This window comes from Mauremys reevesii, linkage group 11 (assembly GCF_016161935.1).
Source record: "Mauremys reevesii isolate NIE-2019 linkage group 11, ASM1616193v1, whole genome shotgun sequence".
NCBI lineage: Eukaryota > Metazoa > Chordata > Testudines > Geoemydidae > Mauremys > Mauremys reevesii.
The window spans coordinates 50,205,213-50,226,608 of NC_052633.1; the positions used below are offsets into that span (position 1 = coordinate 50,205,213).

Below are 21,396 nucleotides of genomic sequence, written 5' to 3' on the forward strand. Positions count from 1 at the left end.
AGGTGTCTGGTTACATCTATTTTAAGGTTTTTCTTTCTTAAAGGAGGGACAATCCATCAGGAAATATTAACATGCACATTCATCGTGTGTCCATTTGTACGCAAATCGATGTTTGCTATAGAAACAAAAGGGGGGAAAACAATGTTTGATCTCTTATGGGACGCAGAAACAATAAAGCCACAGTGGGCAGCAACCAGAGCCTTCCCAGTGACTTTGACTATCAAGGGGTTAAGAATGTTATACGCGCCCTCTATTAAATAAAGCCAGGCAAGCACAAGGCTACCTGTGTTTGCTTCCATACAGTTCGCTGCAGGCTCCTGGTCTCCCCCCCCACACACACACTATACCTATAGCTAATGCATGTCTTATTAGGTTACTCCTGAAAAGGCGAAAGAAGAATGAATAATAATTCGCATTGTAAAGGCTTAGGGAGAACAGCCTATGTTGTAATGCTGTTTTGAGGGGCTATCAGCCTCAGTGGCACCAACTGAGATATATTAACAGGTCTATTACATTATTAAGGCACACACGTTTCCAGCAGCCATAACTTCCTTTTTTTAAAAAGGAAAGAGACAGGCTACCATCTAAATGAGAGCACTCCTGGAAATGCAAGGATCAGGACGAGAGATGCCAGGAGAGAGAACTGTGCTCAGAACTTGCCATCATTGTTGGTTGTTGCATAGGTTTCACCAGCCCTGCTATCACTACACAGATATAACTGCATGAACGGAGCTCTCTAAAACAATGCAAGAAAGACAGTATGTTGTACAAAACATACTTGGCAACAAATAAAAGGCTTTAACAATATCTCCACCCATGTTTCTGAGCAAGACTCCTCCTGTGATGATTTCCAGGTTTGCTGTTAATACTGTACAGAGGAAGGGGCCTGTTCTTTATAGCAGTTGGGATAATGGTTTATTCAGCAACGCTGAAATCTATCTATTCTAACCATAGGATAACTATTAGGACTGCGGTCTCTGCTGGGGAAAGGGAGAAGGGGATTAGAGAGGAAGGCTGAACTGGTGCCACTGTATACCAATAACAGCAGATATTACTGAGGGCACTGGTGCAGAAGAGATTATATAAGGCTCATTCTGGGCTGCCAAACCAAGCACCATTTTAGGCTGCCTTCACAGATTCTCCCTCCCACTCTCCTTTATCACATAGCAACCTTCTGCTGGAAAATTTATATCCCACCAGGAGACCAAAAAAGACAGCCTTGACTGAGGCTGCTGCCAACCGTGGTTAAGTACAATGGCCCAGATTCTGCAATCCTCACCAATGTTGAGCAGCACTTTATCATGTGAGCAGTCCCAATGCCTAAGTGTGAGTATCCGAGACTTCATTTAAAGAAAGTAATAGGGTTTCAATAGTGAACTTCACTACTAATGGACAAGCTCACCCAACCAGCTTCTATTTCTTCTGAATTAATTTATTTCCCGTTCAATAAACAACAGTATCGTGTTTGTAGGAAAACACAGTGAAATGTATGAAACATGTTTTCCTTGACAGAAAGATCCCAGACAAATTTCTGTGTGCCAAGTCACAATCTAATCCCTTTTCTTCAGCTGGGAGATTGGTACAAAACTGTGCTTCTCAGCAAACCTTATATCTTTATGATATTCAAGCTTCATTATACTGCTCTGCAAAATCCAAGAAAGATATAACCCACTACCTATACATTTTAGTGGTCAAAAGCTCTGAACTTAGGGGAACTGTTTGGCAACAAAGTCATGGGGGGGGCATGCTTTTTAAATTAAGCAAAAAAAATGTTTTATACAATTTTCTTTTAAAACCTCAGAACAAGACTTTCACTATTAAGAGAAACAAACACTTCACAATTGCCTGAGGCTGATCATGCCAGCTGCCTTAGGTGCAGTAATCCATAAAGACGCTTTCGTTTCCCTTTTAGAATGCAATTGTTTGGGCTTGACGTATTTATTATTTCATGTAGTGGGATGCTGCTTCAGATATCTGAGCAAGCAATTAGTCCAATTTTCAAAAGCAAATAGTGGGTTTTGGGTGATCAGTCTGAAACATCTTAAAGGAGGCTGATTTTTCAGAAAATACAGATTAGCCACACTCTGACAATCAGACCTATTTAAGATTACAAGTTGGGTAGCCAATGACTGAGGCAACTTCTGAAAATCTGAACACCTCTGGGACTTTTAAGGTGATGTGGTAGTTAAACATCACTAACCTCATTTTTGCAACCAGGGCGAAAGAAAACAAGTCAGTGTAAAGACAAATTTTGAACACTAGGCTGCCTGACTCCTAGTCCAGTGGGCAGTCCACTAGTCCATGTGACATTATTATTTCAAACACACTGACATACTGTACAACTTGAGTTTTTCAATTATCATCAATAGTTATAGTAAGAAATTGTCACCATAGATGTGAATTTCCTTTCGTTTCATAGCATTTTGGCACAACAGCACATAATAAAATTAGGGCTGCCAATTAATCGCAGTTAACTCACATGATTAACTAAAAAAAATTAACTACGATTAAAAAATTAATTGTGATTAATCGCACTGTTTAACAATAGAATACCAATTGAAATGTATTAAATATTTTGGATGTTTTTCTACATTTTCAAATATGTTGATTTCTATTATAACACAGAATACAAAGTGTACAGTACTCACTTTATATTAGCTTTTATTACAAATATCTGCAGTGTAAAAATCATAAATAAAAGAAATAGTATTTTTCAATTCACCTCATACAACTACTGTAGTACAATCTCTGTTGCGAAAGTGTAACTTGCAAATGTAGATTTTTTTGTTACATAACTGCACTCAAAAACAAAACAGTGTAAAACTTTAGAGCCTACACATCCACTCAGTCCTACTTCTTGTTCAGCCAATCGCTAAGACAAACTGCCTGCTTCTTATTTACAATGTAACCTGAAAGTGAGAACAGGCATTCGCATGGCACTTTTGTAGCCGGCATTGCAAGGTATTTATGTGCCAGATACGCTAAACATTCATATGCCCCTTCTCGTATGCCATGTTCTTGGATGATGACCCAGCATATGTTGTTTGATTTACAAACACCATCACGAGGTGTGGAGCATTCTTTTAGAAGTCTTAAAAGAGCAACATTTTGATGCGGAAACAACAAAACCCGAACCACCAAAAAAGAAAATCAACCTTCTGCTGGTGGCATCTGACTCAGATGATGAAAATGAACATGTGTCGGTTCATACTGCTTTGGATTGTTATCGAGCAGAACTCATCATCAACATGGATGCATGTCCTCTAGACTGGTGGTTGAAGCATGAAGGGACACGAATCTTTAGCGCATCTGACATGTAAATATCTTGCAACACTGGTTACAACAGTGCCATGCGAACACCTGTTCTCACTTTCAGGTGACATTGTAAACAAGAAGCAGGCAGCATTATCTCCTGCAAAAGTAATCAAACTTGTTTGTTTGAGTGATTGGCTGAAGTAGGACCGAGTGGGCTTGTAGGCTCTAAAGTTTTACATTGATTGCACTACAGTACTTGTGTTGGGTGAATTGAAAAATACTATTTCTTTTGTTTTTTACAGTGCAAATATTTGTAATAAAAAATAAACAAAAATAAATACCTCATCCCTCTCAGATTTTGGACGGCACTTCAGATTCTTAAACCTTGGGTCAAGTGCTGTAGCTATTTTTAGAAATCTCACATTGGTACCGTCTTTGCATTTTGTCAAATCTCCTGTGAAATTGTTCTTAAAACAAACAGTGTGTGTTGGGTCATCATCCGAGACTGCTATAACATGAAATATATGGCAGAATGTGGGTAAAACAGAACAGGAGACATACAATTCTCCCCCAAGGAGTTCAGTCACAAATTTAATTAATGCACTATTTTTTTTAACAAACGTCACCAGAATGGAAGCACGTCCTCCGGAATGGTGGCTGAAGCATGAAGGGGCATACAAATGTTTAGCGTATCTGGCACATAAATACCTTGCAATGCCGGCTACAAAAGTGCCATGCAAATGCCTGTTCTCATTTTGAGGTTATATTGTAAATAAGAAGCAGAGAGCATTATCTCCCATAAATGTAAACCAACTTGTTTGTCTGAGCAATTAGCTGAACATGAAGTAAGACTGAGTGGACTTGTAAGCTCTAAAGTTTCATATTGTTTTATTTTTGAATGCAGTTATTTTTTTTGGTACATAATTTTACATTTGTACATTCAGCTTTCATGATAAAGAGACTGCACTACAGTACTTATATTAGGTTAATTGAAATATACTATTTCTTTTGTTTTTATAGTGCAAATATTTGAAATAAAAAATAAATATAAAGTGAGCACTGTACAATTTGTATTCTGTGTTGTAATTGAAATCAATATATTTGAAAATGTAAAAAAATCCAAAAATATTTAAATAAATGGTATTCTATTATTTAACAGTGTGATCATCACAATTAATTTTTTTAATCGCATGATTAATAACCATTTTTTAAAATCACTTGACAGCCCTAAATAAAATACAAAAACTATTTCAGACACATGGAACAAAATTATGGAAAATCTCCTAAAAATCACTAGCATTCATGCCTGCTAGCATGCTTTGTGAATACTAGTATTATCGATGTTATAACCCATTGCTCAGAATAATTCCCCTCCAGAGCATATATTCAACTTTCTACCAGGAAATAGAAAGGACATTGTGAAAGAAGTTAAAACAGAATAATATAGACAATAATAATATATCATAAATAATATTTCACACTTATAAGGTGCTTTCTATCCAAGAAGCTCAAAGCGCTTTACAAATAGTTTCACAACAACCTTGGGAGGTGAGTATTTTAATCCTTGTTCTATAGGTGGGAAAAGTCAGGCACAGTGAGACTGAGGCCAAAATTTTCAAACTTATCTATTAAAAATCAGGCACCTAAATAAGTGGCCTGATTTGCAAAGGTGTGCTGACATCACAAATATATCAGAGCTAATCCTAAAGCAAATAAGGAACACCACGGGACATGCAGGCACTCAGAAGCTCTAAAAATTAGTTCATTTATGTGCCTAAATACAGACTCAGGTAGCTGATTTTAGACACTTGAGCTTGAAAATACTGGCCTCTGCCACATGCGCAAAGGCACACGTCAAAGGTGCAGCAGAGCCAGGAACAGAATCCAGATCTAGAATAAATTGCCTAGGGAGGTTGTGGAATCTCCATCATTTGGGATTTTTAAGAGCAGGTTGGACAAACACCTGTCTGGGATGGTCTAGATAATACTTAGTCCTGCCATTAGTGCAGGGGACTGGACTAGATGACCTCTCGAGGTCCCTTCCAGTTCTATGATTCTATGATCACCATGGGCCTGCTCCAGCTCCACCGGAGTCATTAAGAGTCTTGACATTGATTTCAACAAAGGTTAGACTTCACTTTTTCACAGGACCTACCCATAAACCCATAATCCTTCCCCTATAAACCACTTTATTCCATGAGCAATTTTTTTAAAAACATTTTTATTTTCATAACATCAAAAACAGTTCAGGCCAGATTCCCAGCTGGTGTAAATCAGCGAAGCTTTATTGATGTCAATTTACACCAGCTGAGAATCCGGCCCTTCTATTTGATAGATTTTCAATGTCTAACCCCTCAGGCATTAATAAATAAAAGGGATGGAAAGTGAAGGTAAGAGGGACAGGGGGAGGGGAACAACAACTACAAAAACAAACCCTAAATTCACTGCCCACATTGCCTTCTGCCGATCCATCATATATATTTTATGTACACCAAATATGTGATGTATATTTTTAATATTAAGTTTGAGCTGCACTATGAATGGCTAATTTAGATTGTAATCTCCTTGGGGCAGGGATTACATTCTCTTCTTCGTTTCGTATAGGGAACAGTTTTTGGCACTATAAAAAGTAAAGGATAATAATAACAATCAACTTGACTTGCAGAATGAATTTGGGTATCCATGGAACCAAGGTCTAATGGATTATTAGATATTTTTAATACTTTGGTCACCATTGTAGGCAAATTCTAAAACTGTTTAACAGGCATAATGAAAGTGAAAACGCATCTCATTTCCTTGAAGGTCTGTGTATACTTCTGAAAAAGTATAGCTGGTTGGGTTCTCTTTGAGAGACTCAGAAATGCAAAGGAAACTTTGGTGCTTTCCAACCCATGTTTATCATTGCTATAACTGATGACCTATTTATAGCAACACTGCCAACTTTTTCTGATGGTCCCAATTATTTACTAACAGAGAAAGCACCTGTGATATGAGATCAGGAGTAAATAGCTAAAAAGCCCTCATCTGACCTGACCATAACAACTTAAGTACACAGTGAAAGTTGTGCAATCACAGGATCAATCAATAAAGGCTATTTTTATTCCTTGATCCTTTACTTTAAAACACTCTCATTTTCACAACATTAAGTGAAAGTGAGACTAAAATATAAAATAAAGCATCTTATTGTCCTGAAGAAGCACCATACACGATGGTTAAAGAAACAGTAACAGGATGTGCTTTTTCGGTTATTATTTTCTGTCATTCTGGTGTATTTGATTATTCCTTATGAGATCAGAAACCTGCTTCTGAAACTGTGGGAAAGGGGCTAACGTTTGTCTGTTCCTTGAAAGGGCTGGATTGAGTAAAGAGTTGGGATAAGCCTCTTGACCCTTAGAACCCAAAGGACGTGTATACTTGTCCTCAGAACACTGAAGTGAGGGATGGGAGCCAAGTAAACTCCTCTCTTTTCATTTTCTGAAAACCAAATGTACTGAAAAGCAATTAAATTTGCTGCACACAAACTAAGGAAGGGACACAACAGGAATAAAAAGGCCTTTAAGCTAATTAAGTGACATCATTCTCTCTGCTCTGGAACCAAAGGGGTGGATTGGATGCCAAAGTGAGGTACTTTTCACACAACCAATCTGGTCAACCAGCTTAAGTGGAGCTCCTCCCAGCCAAAAGGGTGTAAGGGGATCTGGTCATATCAGCAGGGAACCCAATAAGCTCTTCTGCTCTCTTTCACTCCCATATACAGTGAGCTTCATTCTACCTCAGACAGAAAGGGTTGTACATTTTATAAAACACATCTACATATTTCCTTTATTCAGTAAGATTTCCACTAGCATTACTAGGCTACCAGGTAGTTCAGCTGTAATGTGCTTTCTCCATAATCCATTTTATTTCCATGTTTCCTCAGACATGTTATGGCCTTCTAAATAGTATAAAATACAGCTAGGTTTTTAATCTCTTTTGAGCATACTGTGTTTCGTGGGAGTTCATTCTTGCCCTGTCTGTTACCAGCATACATCCAATGTAGGTGGATATATTAGTCTTCATTAGTCAGGACAAACAGGAAACTGTTGAACTGCACTCCACAAATCAATGGGGTCCTTTTGTTTTAAGTTTAGACCACAAAAGAGGTGAGATCAGTGAAAGCCCCACAGTGGAGAGAAGAGAGATGGGGCAATGGAAAGAAATGGTAAACTCTTTGGTTTCTTAGGCCATTATTGAATTTCCTCCTAAAATTATGCAAGGCCAACACTGGTTTTGCCTGAGTAAAGACTGCAGGATCAGATTGTAACTGGCTAGTGGCCTTTTCCTGTACATGCTATACAGAAACTATTTCAGATTTGAGCCAAGATGCAGGATTAAAAAACAGTTGATTCTTTTACTGTTAGATAAGGTGTTGGCTTGATGCATGAGGATTTAGGTCCTGAACTCCTGACACTTTGAGATGACAATAAATCCCTAAAATTGGTTATCAGTGCAAAACAGCAAAAAAACAGAGTAACATGAAATACTCCCATAAAAATACACTGACAATCAGGGTTTGGCTCTGGGGAATATTTTCCTTTTAAGCAAGAGTTCAGTTTTGCCAGCTCTAATACTATTTAGGAATAAGACATGTAGACTCCAAATCATTCCTCTGCAGTCTACAATGCCCTGGATATTACACTGCAAGCCAGATGAAATATTTCACCCACCAAAATTCTCATTTTCTCATGCTAATGAGCTTTGCAATATGTCTTGTCTTTGAAGATATAGGAGAAAAACTGCAATTAAGACATGGCGCTATGCCTGAAAGTGTTTTTAAAAAGCAAACAAACCAACAAAACCCCATTATTTTATGGCTCTTGGAGAGTCTCCATTATCATCTATCCAATATGAGACGCATAAGAATAGTTCCAGGCTTCCTGAAAGGATATAGGTGCATCAGCAAATGGAAAAAGTATCAGGTAGCAAAAAAACATTTAAGGACCAGGGGGTCCCCAGTGCTTACCGTGGCAGTACTCTCTAGCAAGAGACTGTTATAATTATTAGTAAAAAAGAGATTGGCCCACACCAAAAACCTCAAATCCAAATGTTCTCAAACCCTGGGAATTCAAATCTGAATCCAAACTTAGTGCCTATTTTCTACCTCTTCAATGATCCAGGCTAAACCCTTGAATCCAAACACAACCATACTTAGGGAATATTTGGATTTGGGTACAAAATTTGTGCCATGGGACCATTTCTCCAAAATGTTGCACAGACAAAGATTGCCGGTTTACTCTATGGACTATTTCCTATTATCTGCTGGCTATTCAGGTATTTTAACATATGCCAAAGAAATATATCCTATTGAACCCAGAAAAGCTAGGGGACTTCATGGTAGCTACATCAAATTATTTAAAAGCTACATAATAACTTGTCATGTGCATTTGCATATAGGCCAAAAATGTAATATAAAACAGAAGGCCACGTCTAAACTACCCGCAGGATCAGTGGGTAGTAATCAATCTATTGGGGACTGATTTATCGCGTCTCGTCTAGACGCAATAAATCAATCCCCGAATCGACACCCGTACTCCACCTCAGCAGGAGGAGTAAGTGGAGTAGACGGGGGAGCCGTGGCGGTTGACTTGCCGCCGTGAGAATGGCCAGGTAAGTTGAACTAAGATACTTCGACTTCAGCTACGCAAATAGCGTAGCTGAAGTTGCGTATCTTAGATCGATCCCGCCCCCCTAGTTTAGACCACTCCAAAGATACACTTGTCCAGAGTGGATTCACTTTCTATTGGAGCAAGAGATACATCACAACCACTGCTCCAGATCAGGGAGCAGTTCCCCAAATTCTGATTTAGCTCAGGTTTAACGAAAAGGTGGCAGAGCATTGGAGCCCTCCGGTGGGAGAACAACAAGCAAAGCAGCTAGGTCTGGGGAGCAGCTCCTTGTTCTGCTAGTAAGTCAAGAGGGGAAGATCAGAGTTCAAACTCTCTTTCAGAGACACTGATTAAACCCCACCAATGAGTGGAGAATTTGGCTCCTGTGTTGCTAAAAAAGCAGCAAGGCCCCACCTGGGTGTATCCTATCTCAGAGAGCACAAGCACATGTTAAGTAACATCTTAGGAACACGGATCCAACTAGTGGTGCACCTAGTCCAGCATCTTGTCTCAACAATGGCCAGTACCAAATGCGCCAGAACCCTGAAGAAGGCATTTATAACCTGCCTGCTGGAAAAGTTTCTGCCTAACCCTCATTAGTCAGAGGTTGGGTTATGACCTGAAACAGGAAGGTTTGTATCCTCTGGGTGAAATCCTGGCACACAGAAATGAAAGCATTGACTTCCGTGAGGCCAGGATTTTACCCTCTATCTTATAAGATTCTTAGCGACGTATAACATCCCCTCTACTACCATTTTCCTCCCACAAAAGAGATATTAATAATGCAAAGAATAGAAATCTCTACTGGCACAGCAGAGTAGCCCCCAAAATTATTTTCATTTAAAACTTTAAATTCTTCTTTTTAAATGCTACATGGAAGGAGATTTTAGTAATTTATGGGGTGCTTGGCAGATCCTGTTCTCCTCACCCTTCTGTATTATGCCCCAGCATTCTTTGAAGTTATGGGGCACATTGTTGTCTAACTCTCATGCTGGTATTGAAACAGCATGTTGGAGAATTTGGATTGTTGTAAATCTAGGCAGAAGTTACTCATGTGTCACGTTTCAGATGTGTACCATCCACTGTGATCAGAAAACAGATAACTAAGAGCAAAGTCTTTTTCTTTCTGCTGGAGAAATGTTACGATGCAGCAAGGGTTGAACTGTTAACTAGTGGGATAACAATGCACTTATACAATAGCTTGGCAGGGTTACAAAGCTGGTTGTTCATTTTTGCTCCTCACATAAGCTTTTATGCATGCTCATCAAGGGTAAAAACTGAAGAGATAATAAAACTAAACACCTAATGGGTGTATGGTAAAAGAAGGCATGCTTTCTTATCCCTAACAAAAGTCCTTGTTTGCAAGCGCCTGCTTCTTTTTGCCTTCAAATTCTTACATCCCACTTTTTATCTGTTGTGGCTTAAGGCTTCCTACTCTTTCCTCCCACGACATAGTGGCCACGAGCTCACCAGGCTAATGTTGACAGCATTACCCACCGTCCGTGAGTGACTCACAGCACTGAACATGAGGAAAACACAAGCAACCTTTTGTTACACTGAAATGATGGAAACAAACACACACACAAAAAGGCAAACAACCTTTTGCCTAGCTGTTGAGGGAGCCTTTGTGACCCATATACACCTCAGTGCTGATGCTCTGCAGAGCTTCATCACATTACTGCTTTTCTTCTTAATGTTCTGTGACACCTCTCAACTATGTGTCTCTGGAAAGGAAAACAAACCAAAAAGTTCTCCCATGGTAGAAATCAAGGGAAAGCTGTTCCACTTTTGGCTAGCATGCTTGGAGTATGTTCATTTTTGGGAAAATGTCACACACAGATAAGGCCCTGAATGTAATTTTTTTTAAAGATTTTGCAAAACCTACTGTTAACAGGAATATTTTTACATTATTTAAAAAAATTCAAACCATTTTTTGTTTGGATTTAAACATTTTACTGCAGGTTTTGAAACCCAAACAACTGACGCATTGTGTTATCATACATGCGAGCTAGAAAATGAAACTGAGTAGAAACAGATAAAAAACTATACTGAAACTGGTGAGTTCATGGTAAATGAGTTCATGGTCCAAAGTGAATGAAGTCCAAACTGTAAACATCATGAAGGGTGAAAAATAAATTAGATTTTAAATGACTGTGTGATTGAGCTGTAATAAGCTCCAGTGTTAGCAGGAACTGGTGACATCTTAACACTGGTGATATGGTGGCTGAATAGTGTTCCCATTGAAGTCAGTTGGGGTTTTGCCCATGATTTTAACCTGACAACAGGCCCTTAAACGTCTGACAGGATTTTAAAATACCACCATGTATTACAGTCTGATCATACCTTCCTGCAAGATGGGAGAAACTCTGCAACATTAACTCCAGCTTCTCATTATGCCTTCAGGGGGCTAGGGTTTCTGACCTGTACTGAGAGGAGGTGGGGGGCCTTAGCAGCATTAACTTCCTATAGGAAAGCCACTAGAGAGGGAAACATGTTAAGAAATGACAATGAGGAGCACAGCATTGATAGACAGATATTCTTCATCCACTCCCCTCCCTAAGAATTCCCACTGGGCAGTGTTTACAGAGGGGCTATGCAGACTAAGGAGAAGCTTGGTGTAATGATTGTAGAATTATCTGGATGTTATTTTTGCACCTTATGGCTGGTATTATGTCTTTGGGTTCTTTTTAATGGTCATAGGCTCAAACCACCTTATTAAACTATGTGCTACAAGAAAAATATAGCCAGCCAACTTAGCTTTGTCTCTTACACATCTCTTAGGATAATTAAATATTAATGAGATGATGATGGCTATATTGAAGAGGTAGTATCCAAAGTGTTCTCGGCTTACTTACAAAGCTGTGATTTTATTGAATCAATTTCCCAATCCAAGCGCAGACAGACAAAGTACAGATAAATGAGAAGACACAGGGTACCTTGAGAAGACAAGAGAAAAGGAAAACAGCATTGCTCTATTATGTTAAGACATGGGTGATTGACTGCAGAGTTGTTATACAGCTGTAGATAACACTCTCTCTTGCCCAGGCAGGGACACCCTTACCCACACACGGATGTTCAGCTCAGGCTGAAGAGTAGCAAGCGGGAGACTAAAGGGCTTGGCTACACTTACAAATTTGCAGCGCTGCAGCAGGGTGTGAAAACACACCCTCTGCAGCGCTGCAAATTGCGGCGCTACAAAGCGCCAGTGTAGTCAAAGCCCCAGCGCTGTCCGTTATTCCCCACAGGGAGGTGAAGTACGGACAACACTGGGAGAGTTTTCTCCCAGCGCTGGCGCTTTGACTACACTTAGCGCTTCAAAGTTTGACAAGCAGAGTTCCCTTCTCTCTCCCAGCAGCAGGTTCAGCAAAGGCAGCATCAAGTACGCAGGCAAGACTACCGCTAGATCAGCTAGACATTGTTAAAACCCAGGAGACACCATGGCCTAAGGTCTGATAGGGTTAACACCCATTAGAGCCACAACTGACTGCGGAGAATAAGAAAAGCAAAAGCAAAGGGACAGACCTGAACAAACAGGTCAACACCTGAGTTTCACTCCACTCCTGCCGCTCTTACCCTCTTCTCCCCTGTCCTGTCCCCCTCACTCCCTTTACCATCCCCTCTCCCTTTGCTTTTTCCATATGGCTTATCCCTTCTTAACTAAACCCACCACCACTACCCAAAAAAACCATGGAACTCACATAACGTTTGCCACCATCACATGTTCATTTGGCTTCTGCATTACACCCCTTCGCCCACATTGTGTCGGCCTGGTCTATTTAGTTTGTAAACTGTTTTGAATTAGGAGATCCGCTGCTCTGTGTTCGTACAGTGTCTAGCACAGTGGGGCCACATTCAAGGTTGCTCCTTAGGCACGACCATAACAAAGATGCTGACTATTGTTACGGTTAATAATAAACATCATCCATTGTCTTCTTTGGAGCCCTTTGGGTTTTACATCCCTTCCTTGTTCATGCTTTGGCACCAGTTGTCCTGGTAACCATGGAATGTTCCAAGAGTCCATTCACCCAAGACCTTGACTGTCTCAAAAATATTTTGATTCTCAGTGTCCTGTTACACTTTATCTGCAAACCGTCTGTGCACCTATCAGCAGGAGTGCCAGTTCCCAAAACAAATCCACATAGAGCTTTCAAAAGCACCAGGTTCTTCTTACTATACCTGACAAAGGGTGTAAGGCCTTTCCATAATTCCAGGCAACTTGTCCACAGTTCATACGCCTTTAGCCATTACTGTCTCTCTCCTGGGTAAAAAACTATGTTCCATCATCACAGCAAGTGACATGCAACAAATCCATTGCTTCTTTTCCTTTGCACACCTAGCCCTGTCTCTACCAGCTATTACTCCTCTCTACCAGCAATTAGATTTGTAGCATGACAATAGGACAAACGTCCTTTCCCATAAAAACTAAAAACAAATGTTCAGATTTTGACAGAACATGCATGTTTAAGGAACAATAAGACTCCAACAAATGACAAAACTGAGAAGGCATTCAAATTCCATTCCATCCTGACCACGTCTAGTTGGGCATATCATACTATGTGACATTTAATGTTACCCTGGGAGTACTGTGGCTCAACAGAACCATAGATGCAGTGTCAGCTTTATTTTCCAGTATCTGTTAGGTTTACTTGGAGCACGATTAAACTGTGGGTTTATTTCTTTTTTTAATCACATTCAAAATATTTACATTGCATAAATCCTTAGCAGGCACCTGAGAGCAGTCACAATAACAATTAGCTGTAATGGCTCCTCAGAGACATTAGTGCAGGGCCAGTTCTAGGGGCAGACAGGCAAGTAGGGCAATTGCCCAGGGCGCCAACTTCTAGTGGGCGCCACACTGCTTGTTTGTTTGTTTTTCCCCACTCTGATTGGCCAGCCAATTTTGCTCTGCTGATTGACTGGCTGTGGGTTTGGTGTTATTTTTTGCTCCACTCCACTCGGGGACAGGGGGCATCAAAAAGATTTCCCACCCTGGCTGACAAAAGAGCGAGGCCAGCTCCTCTATTAAAAGCCACTATGTAAACAGTTCAGGCCATTTTCAAATTCAGGTTATCTATCCTAAAGGGCATATTCAGCACCGCTGAGCCAAGCCCAAGTAGCTAGGAGAGATGGACTCCTCCTCCAAGGCCATGCAGCAGCAACAGGAGATCTGCTCTGTGACCTAGTAGCCCCTAGTGTTGCTTGCACACATGCTCCGTAGGGGTTGAAGGCTGGTGGATCCATCCATTGGCCCTACTGCCTTTCCCACCTTGACCTCAAACCGTACTGCACTTAAATGCAGAGGGGAATTCCCATGGAGCTGATACTTGCATGGACTTCCCAAATTCAACTCTCCTGCCCCAGTAAAGGAAACACACAGGTTCTGTTGCATGTGGGGCCCTCTGTAGCTGTGGATGTGAAGGCAGGATTTTTGCCCTTTGGATTCTTGTCAAAGGTGAATTATTCAGCCAGCAAGTCACCGCAGGGGTAAAAGATGAAGTCATTTTATGACTTTATGGTGATTAAGTTCTCTCTCCATGCTAAAAACCTTTCTAAATTAAATGACTCAGCTTTGAAATGAAGAAAAGGACTACATTTTGCGCACCAAATGTGGCTACTCCTCACTCTGAACTAAGGCCTCAATCCTCAGGGCTGCACATGGGCACTGGGGTTTGCAAGTGTAGATCCGATTGTAGGGTCAGGACTGAAACACCTTCAAAATTGCAGCTAAAGAAAAGAAAAAGCCTCTGTGAAAAGCAGCCACAGGAAAAATGTGCTGGAAACACATAAGGTTTTAATTTTGTAAAACAAAAACTCCCTTCCCAGTTCATACCTTGTCTGTCAGCTTTCAGCCAGGAGCATACAGTATCCTCAGGCTGAGTTTCAAACCTTTGAGAACAGGAGTTTGCCATGGAAACATAGACACAACCTCTGAGTACAGAGGCGTGAACTTCACTGTAAGAGCTGTAAAACAGAAGACTGTTTCAGGGGGGAAATAGTCACTGAACAGAATGTTATGAAATCCTAGATTGTTAATTTCTTCTGCAGAAAAAAGGTCAGATTGTTCTGAAACTGGATATATGGGTTGGGTCCTTTCTCTAAGTCACTCAGCAGAGAAAAGAGTGAGCAGGGAACGACATAATTATGGATTAAATCTATTCTATACTCTCATGTCACGTCTCTAAATGTGGCATTAGTTCAAGTAAGAGCTACACCCAAAGGCCACAGACAGACAGAGGCCAGGGTCAATCCTAACTTGCACTTGTTCAACTGCATTGATTTGGTTTGCAAAGGTGTAACAGACGGCAGAATTTGTCCCTCTGATGTGGAGTGGAAACCCTCCAATTCACAAATCCTTCCTAGAAGCAAAGAGGCAGAGGCCCCACTTGCTTCAGTAGTTTTTCCAGTATGATAAATGTTATCATTGCCTCATTACCCTTGCTCCATGGAACATGACAGCACTATGAAAAATAAAATAAAATAAATCAGCCCTTACAAACAGATCGTCTCAAAATTAAATTTTTTTGATTAAAGGAGAACTACAACCCTATTTTTAAAAATGAAATAAATTGACAAAATTGCTAACAAATCAGCAATAAAAGATCAGTAAAGGCATAATAATTACAGAAAGGACCAGACACTGCACTCAAGGCAGGGAAACCATCAGTAATCTCGCTGTGTACATTGAAATAATAATTGACATTTGCAGTGTAGCCTTTCTTCCACAAGAATCCAAAGGGTGGCATTTAGCGAATGGTCTACACTGGACCAAGGTGTGAAGCCATTCTGACCATGCATAATGCAGCCTGGCTCATTCTGTATGCTGATGTGGATGAAAGACCTGGTCCCACCTTCTTCCTTCTGGTATTTACTGAAAGGTATATACTGCAATTGTGACTAGCCCTAAAGTAGGGTACGCAAAGCAAGAAAAAATAGCTGGTCGGGGTGTTCCCCCTTCTGCACCTGATCTACACAGAATTTGGTCTGTTACCGATCTCAGTTTGAGAGCTGAGCCTTTTTAGTTCTTATGTGACTGGCCACTATCTAGGCTAACACCTCATCCGTTGAAACAGTGACCTCCAAAGCTATAACGCCGATTTCTACAGCTTGAGATTAAGAAACAGCTCTCCTAACTAGCTCACCATATGCAACCCACTAGTCAGTGTGTGTTACGTGTCCCTCTCTGTATCCATTAACAGAGGATGTTAGTCTGCTTGCCTAACACAGAGCGTGGCTCTTTACCACAAGCTACAGACAGAGATTATTTTGTGCTGGGGCATGCCTCTTTTCATGCTGGTGTGCAGCCTCAGCAACTTTTCTGTCAGTGGCACAATGCATGACCTCATACATACGGTCAGGGGCAGCTCTACAAATTTGGCCGCCCCAAGCAATCATGCCCGGGAGGCGCCGCGGGAGCAGCGGACCTGCCGCGGGCATGACTGCAGAGGGTCCGCTGGTCGCGCGGCTCAGCTGGACCTCCCGCAGCTGCGGACGGTTCGCTGGTCCGGCGGCTCCGGTTGAGCTGCCGCAGTCATGCCTGCGGGAGGTCCAGCCGAGCCGCGGGACCAGCGAACCATCCGCAGTCATGCCTGCGGCAGGTCCGGTCGTCCCGGGGCTCCGGTGGACCTCCCGCAGGCATGACTGCGGCAGGTCCACCGGCCCAGCCTGCCGCCCCCCTGGGAAAGGGCCGCCCCAGGCAGGTGCTTGCCCCGCTGGGCTCTGGAGCCGCCCCTGCATACGGTCATGCTGTGTGCAGGACGTCATTTTGAGCCCCAGCACCTCCCCATTTACAAATTAAGCACTAGCTATAGAGATCTGTGCTCTTAGCTCTGGCGGTCCCTAGTTCAGTCGTTGGTGTATCCGCCAAGATGGTGGCTGTCAGACTTGTATCAGAGAGGTAGCCGTGTTAGTCTGGTTCTGTAGAAGCAGCAAAGAATCCTGTGGCACCTTATAGACTAACAGACGTTTTGCAGCATGAGCTTTCGTGGGTGAATACCCACTTCAGACTTGTGTTCTCCTTCCTATCCATGCAAGGTTTCAACTTTAAACCTAGTCTGATTAAATAAGAATTAAAAGCTGTTTCTGGTTCTATGCCTGCTCCTGAATCCTGCCTACCACATTGTGGGTTTAACAAGCACGCTGTCTTTTCTCTCTCTCTCTCTCTCTCTTAAATGATTTTCTCTCCCCTGTCACTGTGTGAAAAATACACACAAACAACAGAAACTGACAATCTACTGAGGGCCAGATTCATACTGGGAGAAGAGCCGGACGCAGATAAAGGTGGTGTGCTGAGGTTACAATCCTTAGTTCATTGGTAGAAGACCTACAGCCTACGATTTCTTGGTTTTATTTTATTTTTCCATGAAACTAGTGGTCTGGGGTGTAGTCTCACCTCACCACATGATGCAGAATTTCCCATGCATGAATCATGTCTTTCCTACAAGCACGTGCCCACACTGTATCCTAGGACGTGAAATAAGAATATAGCCCCTTGGCAGTAAACAAATGGTACCTTTACTATCTACTAGCTAGACTAAACTGGCATTGATTTCAAACCATTTGCTACTTTGCTTGCTCCACATCCCACTGAGCGTCCTTGAGCATGACAACAGAGAACCCACAGTTATTGCCTCTGCCCAAAACAGTCACTGGATACAACAGAAGGAAGAGGGAAAGTAACCTTTGGAGATCAAGCTCTTATTATTTTACAGCCAGTGTTTTTCATTAAACTGCAATTCTGACCATTTAAATGGGTCATTTTACTGCTCAGTTACACAATTAATACCAACTAAAATTATGGGATGTTGGTTTAAAATGAGGCAGAAAGAGACTATTATAGTACCAGTGGGAAACCCTCAGAGCACTGCAGCTCTGTTAATCTCACTCTGCAGGAGTTAATGTAGAAGCTGGCTGAATAATACCTGCCCTAACATTTTGCCAAGAAAAAGAAAGCAATCCTATATTTTATAAGGCTCTGGGATTAGAAGAGATTATCAGTCCCCAAAATCACAGAATTTAAAATATCCTAATTAAAGCTTATTCCAGTCAGACAATTTCAACATTTTGCAGCAAAGGACTTCCGTTCATGAGCAATCTCAGATATGATGATCTCCAGAGCAATGAAACCAAGGTTTATTGGTGGCATTCCTGCCATCAAGGGAATTGTTATGTTGATTTGCACATGTACAAGTTCCTCCTTTCAGTGCTGTTGTAGTATCAAACTTGGGAGAGTACTAATTTCTCAGTCTCCACCTCACTAAAGTCAGATGACTCAGAAGTTCAGCTACAGACTGTAGATTCAGGGATTCTCAAACTTCAAACTTCATTGCTCCACGACCCCCTTCTAACAACAAAAATCACTACACACCCCAGGAGGGGTGGCCAAAGCCCAAGCCCCACCACCCTGGGGGCGAGGGGGGGTGGAGTGCCAAAGAGGTGGGGAGAGAAGGGACCAAAGCCAAAGGGCTTAAGCCCCAGGCAGCGTGCCTGTAACCTGAGCCCCGGCACCCAAAGCCCAGGACAGTGTGACTTGGGCTTCGGCCCCGTGCCCCAGCAAGTCTAAGCCAGCCCCGACGACCCCAGTAAAACGAGGTTGTGACCATTTTGGGGTCCCAACCCACAGTTTGAGAAATGCTTCTGCTGCTCTGAAGGATAACAAACTATTTAATATATATGTAAATAAATTATTAGTTATTGGTTGATGCACTAAACAATATGAATCTCTTTACGTGTGTGAATGTATATATATCCCATATGCTCCATATATCCAGTACAGAGGGATATACAGTGAATTTCTGCAAAGTGTGAATTATAATCTGTGCTGAAAACTTCAGGAACTTCCCAATATATTCCTCTTAATATCAGCTCATTCTACTTAAAAATATAAATCCAAAGAAATCAAAGACCTCGTAGATTTAGAAGTAACCCATTTTAATATGCTATGGAGAAAGAGTTCACCTAGAGTTTTCAGATGAAAGATGCAAAGTATTATTATTATTGCAAAGCAAACACCATCTTTATATATGACATGAAAATCAGTCATTGCTGTAACATGATCATATAAAATTGCTAGCCACAGTCCTAGAAATTAAAATTTAGAGCACAAGTACTACTTGACCAAGTAATTTCTATGCACAAAACATCATATAGGGCTCAGATTTAGCTCTTAATGTCACTTCTGCACAGGCTGATTAATCAGCTTATGCAATCAAGTTCTTGAGTAATTCTTGGAAACAGACGTGTCCTATTCCAAACAATATTTGTCAAAAGAAAAACAGAATAACCCCAAATTGAACATTACTGAGCCACTAAAAAAAGAAAGTAAATAATCTCTTCTAAACCCCAGGGATGGGAGAGCTCGTCGAGGCATAAAGCAGCAGATACATCCAATTGCATCAGAGAGACAGCACTTCAAACTAGAGCACTGATGGGTAAATTACAGTTCATGCCTCAATAATTTTCCACATCTGTATGCACCACACTAGAGGGTCCTCTCTTAAAACAGTTACTTTCTTGGAGTCCAGAGGAAGGAACTAGAACAATTTTCATGGCTAAGCCCCTAAACCTCAAATGATGGCCCTCGGAAATCTGCAGAAGCACTGTCACCTCTTCTGAATGGTGCAATTCTCCTTAAGAGCACAAGAAGTAGGGAAAACTGTACATAGAAAAATAGAACCAAACTCTAGTCTTAGCTATACTGGTATAGCTATACAGAGTAAGTCCATTACACGCTAGTGTAAATCCAGAGTAACTCCATTATACACAGATGGTAGTCCACAATAAATCAATGGTTACTCTATATTTACACCACAATGGAGGAGAGCTGGATTTAGACACCTGGGGAATAATATTAATATTGTTTCACTTTATCCATCCCATCAAAACACATGTTGTCATTGTTGTATTACAGTACTAGTAATGCAAGAAAAGTGGTGAAGCATCTCAAAGGCATAATGCTCAATACCTGTGGGGCCATCCTTTGCTGCCCCCTGCTCACCGCATATCACACATCTTTCATGTAATTGAAATAGGCGAGGTGCATAATGAACAATTGTGTGTGATATACAACATGACCCCTGAAGACCTTTCTCGTTATATATAGGGAACATGTGAAACATACAAAAATACAGAAGAGCAGGATACTGCCCTGAAGACGCGACGTTTTAAAAAAACAAACTGAAAACTGAAAACATTATGGCATCTAAAAACAGCAGTAGATTTTTTAACTGAGTTACTGACTCCCTTCAAAATAGGGGTGACACTGAAAACACCAATACTTTTAAACTAAAGCAGCCTACTGCCAGCGACTCCAATAAAAGCTCTAAAATGATGTACAAAGCTCCTGGGTAGAACCCTTATGCTCAGTCTACACTAGGAAAATGACCTGTTGCTGACAATGGTTGTCGGCACTACGCCCCTTGCTGGCTCCCCTCAGCAAGTGTTGAAAACCGTTTTATTGCTAGTGTATTCAGGACAAAAGCGTTCTCAGCACCACTGCAGAAAGTATGACTGAGTCCCATTTCCACCAGGTTGCAACCATGCTTTCTGTAACATGGAATATGCTTTTGTCTCATTTGCATTATAGTAAACCATTTTCTACATCAGCTGATCAGATGCCAAGGGAGACCAACTGTTGACAACCACTGTCAGCAACATTTTTCTACTACAGACAGACCCTAAGTGGGAAGATTATTAATTATATAATGATATTTTTCCTTGTCAGACTAAGCAGCATCCATTGTTGCATACTGTTAGGAACACGGTGGGGTGAGAGGGGTTTAAAAGGGAATCATGAATGATGCAATTATCACATTGAGAGATTCTGCCTTTCATACACATGAAGACACTCCACAATTTTAACAAAACACTCGTTTTTATATCTCTCTTCCTTCAGCAAGGCTGGCAGTTTCTCTGATTGAGACAGCCGCTGCACCAGTGGCACATTTATGAGCTTCAAGAAAGCCCAACATAGGATCAAGGTGGCTGTTTGAGACTTGACGGACCACCTGAAGAGATGACACCTCTTGATCTGTGACTGGGAAATCTTCTAAGGTGCATCTTCAGCCATTCATGTGAAGACAATTTTCACAAGTATGTTGTTTTCTGATAGTTTAAGGCCTACCAAAGAGGGGAAAAAATCAGAAGAAATGGAGTGAAATCTCCCTCCAAATGGAGTGAAATCTTGGGAAATGTTTTACTGTTCTGCAAAGAAAATAAGAGAGGGAAACATGGTAATGACTAATGTTGTATATATATTATCATGAGCTTGAGATGATTAAAAAGTTCATGAATGGCAAAGCCATGACTGGTTTATGTGCAGTGTTTTATATAGTCTGGCATCAAGTGTCTTCTGAAAACTACAGGAAAAAATGATTGTTAGTTACTCATTTTAGCCCCTGGCTTTCTTTCCACAGACAAACTGTGGAAAAAACACATTTCTACTAGAAAACTAAGACAGCACATTTAGAGTTGATAAAAGGAATACTCTTTTAAACAACAC

General features: G+C 41.1%; 1 protein-coding gene across 8 annotated transcripts in view; it reads right to left on the reverse strand.

The window, feature by feature from the left end:
- Nucleotides 1–21,396, reverse strand: part of FMNL2 (formin like 2) — a 269,726-nt gene that overhangs the window by 163,788 nt on the left and 84,542 nt on the right. For 2 of the 8 annotated variants that reach the window (XM_039494533.1, XM_039494534.1), the window contains exons 1-2: nucleotides 12,599–12,879; nucleotides 11,756–11,836 (exon numbers count right to left, since the gene is read on the reverse strand). The exons of 3 other annotated variants lie outside the window; for them this stretch is intronic. The gene's annotated coding sequence lies outside the window, so the exon portion shown is untranslated. Of the gene's footprint in view, nucleotides 1–11,755; nucleotides 11,837–12,598; nucleotides 12,880–14,730; nucleotides 14,805–21,396 lie in introns of those variants that run through there. 3 more of the 8 variants (XM_039494537.1, XM_039494536.1, XM_039494535.1) reach the window with 2 other exon arrangements.